Below are 10,061 nucleotides of genomic sequence, written 5' to 3'. Positions count from 1 at the left end.
TCGCACCATTGAGAACAACTTGGAGGTTGCCGGAGTCGGAAATGATGAGAAGGTTCTGTTTGCCACTCATTACCTCTCCGGACCTGCCCGCGCTTGGTGGGAAAATGTCAAGGCTATTCAAGCTGAAGGACACGTCATCGGCTGGGAAGAATTCAAGACCAAGTTCCGCAAGACCCACATCCCTTCAGGACTGATCAAGCTCATGAAGGATAAGTTCATGAATTTGAAGCAGGGGAGCATGTCTGTGGTGGACTACATGGACAAATTCACCACTCTGTCCCGGTATGCTCCAGAAGACACCGACACTGAGGAGAAGAAGAAAGATCGCTTCTTGAATGGTCTGCATGATGAGATGCAGAGCATCTTGGTGGCCGTTCCATACCCAGACCTTGAGTCGCTGGTTGACGCCTCTATCATGGTGGAGAGCAAGCGCAAGAGTGCATTTGAGAACCGCAAACGCAAGGCAATGATGCAGCAAGGCAGCTCCAGCACTCAGCGACCCCGCAGCTTTCCCCCTCCAAGGCCGGCGCCCCAGCAGCAGAGGGCACCACCCCCTGCACCTCGCCCCAACAACCCCAATCGCAACTACAACCCGCAGCGTTCTGGAGGAAGCAACTACAATCCCAATTACAACCGCCAGAACAACACTGTCCGCCCCGCCACCACTGGGATGCTATACCTGCGGTCAACCGGGTCATTTCTCCAAGGAGTGCCACAACCGAGCTACTTCTGGACAGCGCCCCAATGCGCCCAAGCCTAATCCGGGACAAGCTCGCACTGCTACTGGAAGGAACCTGAATCAGAAGAAGCCAGCTGGACCAACTAGGGGACACCTCAACCACGTCAATGCTGAACAAGCTCAGGAAGCTCCGGATATTGTCCTGGGTACGTTCCCTGTCAACTCAATACCCGCCACTGTCTTGTTTGATTCCGGAGCATCCCACTCTTTTGTTACCAAGCCGTTTGCTAGGAAGAGTGGTTTGAGACCTACGATCATGCAACGTCCTATGTTAGTCCAAATTCCGGGATCCACCACCAAAACGGATCTATCACTGCAAGGATGTTCCTATAGATATTCGGGGAAGCGTTTCCACGCGGATCCGATCGTATTAGGAGAACAAGGTTTAGAAGTTATCCTTGGGATGAATTGGATGGTGAAGTACAAGGGTCACATAGATTGTGTTCGCCGAGCCATAACATTGGCTGCTGAGGACGGAGAAATAGTTGAGCATGTGGCGACCATACCTTCATCGAAGGTCTTATGCAAGAAGAGTGTTGCCAGTCCAGCCCTGCATGAAGTACCCATAGCTTGTGAGTATCCTGAGGTTTTTCCCGATGAGCTACCCGGTATGCCCCCTGATCGGGATATCGAGTTTATCATCGAGCTAGTCCCCGGAACCGCCCCCATCGCTCAGCGACCTTACCGGATGAACCCCCAAGAATTAGTTGAGCTGAAGAAGCGGTTGAATGATATGTTGAGGAAAGGTTTGATTCGCTCGAGTGCATCCCCCTGGGGATCTCCCGTTATCTTTGTGGATAAGCGGGACGGTACTATCCGCCTGTGCGTGGATTACCGGAAACTGAATGATGTCACCATCAAAAACAAATACCCCCTCCCGAAGATTGAAGATCTGTTTGACCAGATGAATGGCGCCCGAGTTTTCTCTAAAATAGACCTCCGAACTGGTTATCATCAACTCAAGGTTCGAGAGTCAGACATTCCCAAGACTGCCTTCACCACACGATATGGACTTTTTGAATATACCGTGATGTCTTTCGGACTGACCAATGCCCCTGCCTATTTCATGAACCTCATGAACAAGGTGTTCATGAAGTACCTCGACAAGTTCGTTGTGGTTTTCATCGACGATATTCTGATCTACTCCAAGAGTGAAGAAGAGCATGCAGAACATCTGCGGATTGTTTTGGGGACGCTCAGAGACCATAAGCTTTACGCCAAGTTTAGTAAGTGTGAATTTTGGCTGAAAGAGGTAGGATTTTTAGGCCATGTCATATCCGCCGGGGGAGTGTCTATCGACCCGTCCAAAATTCAGTCCATCATGGAGAAGAAAGCCCCTACCAATCAGACCGAAGTTCGCGCCTTTTTAGGATTGGCGGGTTATTACCGCAAGTTTGTTGAGGGATTCTCCAGCATTGCGAGGCCGTTAACGCAGCTATTGAAGAAGGATAAGAAGTTCGAGTGGACCGACAAATGTGAGGCCAGTTTTCAGGAACTCAAGAAGAGGTTAGTCACAGCCCCCGTTCTGACTATGCCCGATATTACCAAGGATTTTGATGTGTACTGCGATGCATCAAAGCTTGGATTGGGAAGTGTGCTGATGCAAGAAGGAAAGGTGATAGCTTATTTGTCAAGGCAACTTCGACCGCACGAGATGAATTACCCCACGCACGACTTAGAGCTTGCCGCTGTAGTTCACGCCCTGAAAACCTGGCGCCACTACCTAGTGGGAAATCGTTGCGAAATCTACACCGACCACAAGAGTTTGAAGTACATTTTCACCCAGCGGGAGCTGAACATGAGGCAGAGCAGATGGATGGAGCTTATCAAGGATTACGACCTCGGCATACATTATCATCCTGGTAAAGCTAATGTGGTAGCTGATGCCCTTAGTCGAGAGCCCTGTTCATTGAACGCCCTTATCAAGATTGCTCAACCTAAGCTATATGAGGAACTGGAGGAGTTCGGCCTCGAAATCGTTAGCCATGGTTTCCTGGCAAATCTTGAATTGAAGCCTACTTTATTCGATCAAATAAAAGAAGCTCAAGTGGGTCATGAGAGTATTGAAGGAATCAAGCGTAGGATGAATAGGGAAGAAGTTCCTGGTTTTGAGGTCGACGCCAAAGGAGTTTTGTGGTACAAGGGACGCCTGTGTGTACCTAATGTTGAAGACCTGAAGCAACTCATCATGAAGGAAGCTCACGACACCCCATACTCAATCCACCCCGGAGGAACCAAAATGTACCAAGACCTGAAGAAACAATTCTGGTGGCACGGTATGAAGCGCGAGATCGCCTTTTTCATTGCTCGCTGCGATGTGTGCCAGAAAGTGAAGGCTGAACATCAGCGACCAGCTGGACTGCTCCAACCCCTCCAAGTTCCTGAGTGGAAATGGGAAGAAGTTGGAATGGACTTCATCACCGGACTCCCTAAATCCCAGCGTGGCCATGACTCCATCTGGGTTATTGTCGATCGACTCACCAAGGTTGCACACTTTATTCCCGTCAAAGTGACCTATCCTGGAACCAAGTTAGCTGATTTGTACATGTCCCGTATCGTTAGTCTCCACGGAGTCCCTAAGAGGATAGTGTCAGATCGGGGTACCCAATTCACCTCGAAATTCTGGAAGAGCCTGCATGAAGCCCTCGGAACCAAGCTAGCTTTTAGCACTGCCTACCACCCACAGACCGGAGGCCAGACAGAAAGAGTAAATCAGATTCTTGAAGATATGCTTCGTGCTTGTGTTCTCGCCTATGGAGCCAAATGGGAAGATTGTCTCCCCTTCGCGGAATTCTCTTACAACAATAGCTACCAAGCTAGTCTGCAGATGGCCCCCTTTGAAGCCCTTTATGGTCGCCGTTGTCGAACCCCTCTCAACTGGTCCGAGACTGGGGATAGTCAAGTCTTTGGACCTGATCATCTTCGCGAAGCTGAAGAACAAGTTCAACTAATCCGTGATCGCCTCAAAGCCGCTCAATCCCGCCAGAAGAGTTATGCTGATTCCAAGCGTCGACAACTGACTTTTAATGTTGGAGATCACGCTTATCTTCGCGTCACTCCACTCAAGGGAATGCAGAGATTTCACGTCAAAGGGAAGCTTGCCCCAAGATATATTGGGCCCTTCAAGGTTCTCGCTCGTCGAGGTGAAGTATCCTATCAACTTGAACTGCCTGCTGAATTAGCGGATTTTCATGATGTGTTCCACATCTCTCTTCTTCGACGATGCCTCCAAGTGCCTGACAAGCCTGAGACCTTCAAGAACATCGATTATCGCACCCTCGACCTCAACACCGACTTAACCTATCGAGAAGTACCCCTTCGGATTCTTGAAGAAGCTGTTCGTCTCACCCGTAGAAGGAAGATAAAATTTTGCAAGGTTCAGTGGACTAATCACTCCGAGGAGGAGGCCACTTGGGAAAGAGAAGATCAGCTCCGAAAAGATTTCCCCTCACTCTTCAGTTCTTAGCCACCGAATCTCGAGGACGAGATTCATTTTAAGGGGGGAAGGTTTGTAACAACCCAACTTTTTGTGCATTGTTTTAATCTTTGAAATACAAAATTTTGGGCTAACAAAAACTTTTTCTGTTTCTCAAAGTTGCATGCATATAGTTCATCATGCTCATGCATTGTAGAGATTGTGTGTTAATTGCTTGTGAATGTTGTGTTGTGTGTGGATCCTTAAAACCCTAAACCTACCTATTATTTTTGAGAATCCCTTTTTCCCATTAGTTGAGCAATTAAATTCCCATAAGCCTTTGAGCATGTGATCTTACTAGAATTCTTCTTTCCTTTTTTTTAAAATCTGAAATCTTTCTAAGGATGAGTACCTTTGACTCATCACATTTTGTACCTAGAATTGTCTTGGATCATTTTATGTGATCAATTTAATTTCTTTTTCGAGAATTAGGATTAATGTGAAGAGTCATGCCGGCCATGATCTTTCCCTCTCTCTTGTTCATTCTTTTCACCCCCTTCTCCACACCCACACCCTAGTGCATGTGATCATGCTCACATGTGATCTTCTTAGATCAAGTTTTCTTCAAAATTCTCTCCTCCATATCAATTTGTTCCCTTCTCAATTTTAACCTCTGAAAATTCACCAAGATAGTACCCCTTTTGACCTGTCAAATTGAGTACCAAGAAGTTACTTGGATCATCTTTATGGAGCTTCTCCAAAATTTTCGAAAATGGGGAGTAGATGAAAATGGCCATGCCGGCCATGACCCAAACCCCTCTCATATGATCATTCTTCCCACTCCATCTCCTCACCACACTCACCCACGACCAGAGGGAAACCCCAGCACCCTTCTGCACCCTCCCTATCCCTGGCATTCGACCTCCCTCTCTCCTTCTCTTCCCATGATCACCACCTCGGGAACCAACACAAGATCCATGGGATCTCCTTCCCTCCCCCATCCTTGGCAGCTTCCTGGTGTCCTGCACGACTCCCAGCAAACCCTCTCCATCTCTGACCCCGCGTACACGCCCTCAGTTCGCCCTTCCTCTTCTTACCCGCTTGGCAACCCCCAATGGCCGGTGACCACGTCTGACCGGCCACGGCCACGTCGCCCACTCCACCACTCCGTCCCGGTGGCGCTAGCCTTGTCATCTGGACGTGCACTGCTCGACCGAGCCTCGGAGACATGCCCGCGGACCCCGCCCTTGACCTACCGACGCTGCCGCCGACGCCGCTCCGCCCTGTCCCGTGTCGAGCATCTGGCAGGCCGCCCGCCCCGTCGCATCCCTCCTCTCTGTTCCACTGCGAGCCGCGCGCTAGCTTCCAAGCCGCGGCACCGCCTTGCAACCCTGCAGCGACGCCGCCCAACGCGGCCAATCCCTCGCTGCCGCCCGTTTTCCCCCGTCGGTGCGCAGACCGAGCGCACGGTGCACCGGCCTGAGCTCTATAAAGAGGGCACCGCTCCCTCCCTTCTCTCATTTCCTCGCCAGCCCTCTCTCAGAACACCCACCTTTCCCCTCCTTGAGCGGAGAGGAGCTCCGCTCCTCCCTGCTACCGAGCTCGCCGCGCCGCCCGTGACCTCGCGGTGAAGGTTGCGTCACCGCAGGCCACCTGCGCTGCTCCCTCTCTTCACCTTTCGATGCACCTCCCCCTGCTGCATCTCTGACACGCCCTTTTTTCTCGCCCTAGGTCGCCGGGAGTTCGCCGCTCGCTGTTCGTCACCGAGGCCGACGAAGCCGTCCGCGTCGCCGCCAGGAGCCGACGCTGCCGGAGACGAAGCAGCTGCCGCGCCGCCCGACGTCACTCGCCCACCTCGACCCCGCCAAGCCTGCGCCGAGCCTTCCTCGAGCACGCACGGTGAGCATCCGCCGTTCCCAGTAGCTAGGGCTTCCCCCGCTGGCCTTCCGTGTCGCGAGGAGGAAGAAAACCCCGCATGCCGTCGGATCTGGATCCAACGCATGCATGCGGGAGTCCTCCGGGCCCCCTCCGATCCAGCGTGGCGGCCACGCCGTGGCGGTTTTCAAAACCGCCGGCTCCCGCGCTGCGCTGCTGTTCTGGGCCGAAACTGGCCAAGCCCAGCGAGCCCCAGCCCATGTTCCTTTTTCCTTTCTCCCCATTTAATCTGCCAGTAAATCTTTGTCTCGTTTTTGAAATTCCATAAATTAATCCAGTAACCAAATGAGTTGGTTCAAAGTTCTAAATGCTCACAAATGAAATCTCTACCTTAAATAATTACTTGCATGTCATTTTGTGCTGTGAGTATGTGCTGAAAAATGTAAACCTAAAAAGTGTCTGATTGTGTAATTTATTTATTGTGTGATATTTATGCAACCTTTTTGAGTGAGGTCAATTTGGTAGTGCTGTGCATGTTAATACCTATCTTGTGGCACTGGTCCCACTTGCAAAAGCTTCCTAGGTTTTGCCTGCTAATTAAATTAAAATCTGACCAGAGAGCACTTCTCTGATTTTTAATTCAAAAACTACACATGCTCTTGAAGCAAATCCAAATGCTACCAGTAGATAGGGTAATAGGGTATTTCCCTACCAAAGGAAATGATTTTTAGAGTTATATATTAGGCCTGGTGGATTTATATCTGAAACAGGGCACCTTATTAGTATTCTATTTTTGTAAATTCTTTCACAAATCAGAAAAATACAAATCCAGTGGGGTTAGTTCACTTTTGTCCTTAGCTATCCAGGGGTATGTTAAGTTTTTGTAGAAGATGTTCTGATTAGCACTGTTTTAAGTTTTGGAACACTCTGGTCTCTGTTTTGATTGAATTGTTTAGGCCAGTAGAAATTTCATTTGCATTTGATTCTTGTGCAGGTGTGTTGTGCATGTCAATAGCTTTCGTAGATATGCTGCATGCATTTTTGTGACTTCCAGAAACATTTAGGTCATTTAAATGGTGCATAAGTCAATTCTGGAATTGCAAAAATCATATCTTTTGTTTTAAAAATCATAAATGGGTGAAACCACTTTCAGTAGCTTGCATTTGTCAACCTCTACCTACTGTGATTTTATCAAATTTTAGTGTGCATTATTCTGGAGATAGTTTGTTGATTGGTATGGTGTGTTTCTTTTATTTTTGCGACGATAGATTCGAACGCCGCCGGAGACGAAGGAGGAGGTGACTTTGGGGGATTTGAAGAAGAAGACCAGGGACACTTTGCTGAGCAAGGCAAGCCACCTCTTGATGCATCTCTGATCCTATATATACCTTATTCATGCATTATTACAGGTTTTATTAAAGTGCATGTCTTTTATTTTATTTTGTCGGTGGTTAGTGCCACCCGGAGTTATATTATTCCACCCTTAGGGTGCAGCCCTCATTGGTACCTACGGAACACCTCTCTATTAGTGATATGGTGAATAGCACCTTGTCATCCTTGTCGCCATTTTCAAAGAAGAATTGGACTATAGGTTGGGATCCCTGGAAAAATGGTTATGAAAATGTTTTCCTGAAAAGAAGTTTTTCGAAAACCTTGGAATGGGATAGCCCTGCCCAAGTGTGGTTGATTAAATGAAAGGACTTGCTTGGGAGCAAGAGAAGTGAAGAAAAATTGTTTTCGAAAACCTTTTGTTGACTGAGTACATCACCGGACCTAGCCAGTACAACCACATTACCCTTTAGTGGGACGGGGCATAGCGTAGTAGTTTGTCTCGCCTTAGTTTGGGTCCTGCAAATGTAAGGGGTAGTCCGAGCATGGACACCTATCGACCGTGGCCTTCCCGACGAACTGGTAACGCCTTTCCATTGCGTATCGATGGCAGGGGTACAACCTATGAGCTCCCATTGAATAATGCCTCGCAGTTGGTCGCGGCATTCCGGAGGGTCGAGCTGGTCGGGGAATTTGCTACTCCTGGATAAACGACCCCTCGGACTCTGGTGTTGGGAGGTACAACTCTAGGCGGCATGTCTTGGGCTAAGGCGAGCAAGCGAAAAACTACGATCGGTTATCCGAGCCTCGCGTTTTGACGCTTGGTGAACCAGGGATGATCCCGGCGGATTTATCGGATCTTGTGGGGAAAGTGTACAACCTCTGCAGAGTGAAAAATCTATTCGAATAGCCGTGTCCGCGGCAATGGACGTGGGAAAGGAAGTGCTGAGTATCAAAAGGAGTTTTGTTTTATAAAAGTGTTTTCTTAAAATATTGGTTTGGGAAAGTGACGCCAGTGGGACTGGTAGAAAGGTACTGCGAGGTACGGTGGAAAGTTGGAAAGGAAATGGCCATATGAGATGGCTGAAATTAAAATTGGGTCACCCTTACCTATTAGTCTGCAAATGAAATGGTTTACCAAAAAGTTTTCAACAAAGTTATGGAAAGGTCTTATTCTCGAGAGGAACCACCTCTCGCTCCTTGTCGCCCTAGATAGTGCCTTTTCCTTGCTACTGCCATATTGCATATCCTTTATTTCTCTCTAAGGTGGTTTTGCGAGTACATTCAAAAGTACTCACTGGCATTGTTGTCCTGGTTATTTACTTGACCAGACTTTGAAGAAGAGTACTTCGAAGAAGAGGAGTACGACGCCGAAGACGCGAACTAGGACGCTCTCCCAGTCAGCCGCTCGTAGGGTAAAGGCCTGACTTGGGTTCCACCGCTTTTGGAGTCAAGTTGTTTCCGCTGCTTGTTTGGTGAACTACGGCCTTGATGGCCTATGATGTAAGACTTCGTATTACTTAAATTCGGTACTGTAATGGATGATGAAATCTGGTATCAGTTCGGTTATGTATTCACGATGGAATGATCTTGGGATCGTGAAATTGTATGCATAACAGGAGTTCTGGACTGGTAAGTCCGGGGCCCCATAGGCATTCCGAATCGACAGGTTATTCCTTTGAAGAATTGAACCGTTGTTTTAGCTTTTGGATTCCGTACAGGTACTGCCTCGACCCACTTGGTGAACTTATCGACTGCGACCAGTAAGTACGTGTGTCCTCCAGGTGATGACCTTGGCAATGGTCCAACTTGGTCGAGTCCCCATTGAGCGAAGGGTCATGCTAGTGGTATCGTCATCAGATCTGTCGCCGGGGCATGTGGTTTTGGCGAGAACCGTTGGGAGGGTTCGCATTTCATGACCAGGTCTCGAGCATCCGACGCCGCTGTTGGCCAGTAAAATCCTGCCCTGAAGGCCTTCACCATGAGGGCCCTACTTCCTGCGTGATGTCCGCAGGTTCCTTCATGTATCTCTCGCAACAGTGCTTTTCCATCGTCAATGGCGATGCATCTTTGGAAAATACCGGAAATGTTGCGCTTGTAGAGTTCACCGTTTACTATGGTGAAGGCTTTCGACCGCCTAACGATTCGTCTTGCTTCTACCGGGTCCTCTGGTAACTCCTGTCTCGCTAGATACGCTAAGAACGGCTTGGTCCATAGTGGCTCGAGGAGGTGGACTTGTTCGGTAGAAGGAGTTAGAGATTCTTCGGCAGCTTGCTGCGAACTCGCCTCCAATTCAACAGCCGACGGTTTTGGAGGTGCCGACGTCTTTTCTTTTATTGATCGCTGAGTGATCACATCGTAAAACACTCCGTCCGGGATAGGGGAGCACATGGACCCGATGTTTGCCAAAGTGTCGGCTTCCTCATTGCTAGCTCTGCCGATGTGTTTGAGTTCACATCCTTCGAATTTAGCTTCCATATTTTGATACAGCTGCCGATAGGCGATCATGTTGTCGCTGACTGCGTCGCACAGGTTCATCGACTGTTGTACCACCAAGTTTGAATCGCCATAGATCTCTAGACGAGTTGCCCCGCACGCCTTGGCCATCTTCATCCCATGCAGTAGCGCTTCGTATTCTGCTTCGTTGTTTGTCGGCAGAGAGAAGTTCATACGTAGTATATATTTCATCTTATCTCCCTGTGG

This window comes from Lolium rigidum, chromosome 7, assembly GCF_022539505.1.
Source record: "Lolium rigidum isolate FL_2022 chromosome 7, APGP_CSIRO_Lrig_0.1, whole genome shotgun sequence".
Classification (NCBI taxonomy): Eukaryota; Viridiplantae; Streptophyta; class Magnoliopsida; order Poales; family Poaceae; genus Lolium; species Lolium rigidum.
This window is presented reverse-complemented; position numbering follows the sequence as displayed.